The 930-nt window shown below is 39.2% G+C and overlaps 1 protein-coding gene and 1 long non-coding RNA gene across 2 annotated transcripts in view; one reads left to right on the forward strand and one right to left on the reverse strand.

Annotated features, from left to right (window-relative positions):
* Positions 1–930, forward strand: part of LOC107731017 (zinc finger SWIM domain-containing protein 7-like) — a 27,280-nt gene that overhangs the window by 14,917 nt on the left and 11,433 nt on the right. The gene's annotated exons all lie outside the window — the stretch shown is intronic.
* The window catches only part of LOC107731018 (uncharacterized), a 17,245-nt gene that overhangs the window by 2,457 nt on the left and 13,858 nt on the right, over positions 1–930 (reverse strand). The window lies entirely within an intron of this gene.

The following is a 930-nucleotide window of genomic DNA, read 5'->3' on the forward strand; positions in this document are numbered from 1 at the left end:
GCGTGCGCCAGATGAAACCGTAAATCGGCATCGGTATCGGCCGATCACCATGACAAGAAATCAGTACTCAGTATTGGCTGAAAAAATCCTGATCGGAGCATCCCTAGGTAAAATAGATGTTGGTGTTCATTCACACCAGAACCTATCACCCAGAACCAACACACATGATGGGGCATTGCGGTGTGCAAATTATTACCTGGTTATCTGATTTATTTTTAATGTATGATCTAGAGACTCTTATTATTTTGAAACACTGGCTGCTCATGCTGTAGCCATGATGACATGATGGGATATAAAACAGCTAAAGGAAATGAGAGTAATTTTTGTTGTCAAATCAAGATAAATCATTGTAATTTTATGTAATAGATCTTTTTTGGCCTATTAGTAGATTTTGTTACATAAAAATGGGAAGTAGCTAATAAAAAAATATATAGCCTATACATATGTACTGTATCTAGTTTAAATTAGACATATTGACTTTGAGTAGTGAGTAATTGACATCTCCAAGTAACATGATAAGTTGTATTTGCAGGACGGCAGCTGGTGTCTAGTTGGGCCAAGATGCTTGAGGTGTTTGACTAGCAGTAGGTTGGGATCAAGACTGAGCTGATAGACACTGTACGATTTTGGCCACGATTTGGTCGTCTTAGACAAATTTTGAAAATCCTAAAAGATTCCTATAATCCTAGGCTAAAATCTGTAGTCTTTGATCGTTAGTTTGACATGTTCACCGACAGCCAATTAATGGCCGTTGCGATCAAATTTGACCTCAGACGAAATTCTGGCAGTGTCAGAAGGTTTGACGCACAGTCCTGCAGTGTGACTTCTACAACGACCGTCAAACTGTCTTCGTTTTTCAAGACAAGCCATGATCAGAATTAATGCTAGAGATTTCTTCTAACCGCATAAACTCCGGCGCTCTCGTCCTCC

The sequence above is a fragment of the Sinocyclocheilus rhinocerous genome, unplaced genomic scaffold (assembly GCF_001515625.1).
Source record: "Sinocyclocheilus rhinocerous isolate Xijiao unplaced genomic scaffold, SAMN03320098_v1.1 scaffold157, whole genome shotgun sequence".
NCBI classification, from domain to species: Eukaryota; Metazoa; Chordata; class Actinopteri; order Cypriniformes; family Cyprinidae; genus Sinocyclocheilus; species Sinocyclocheilus rhinocerous.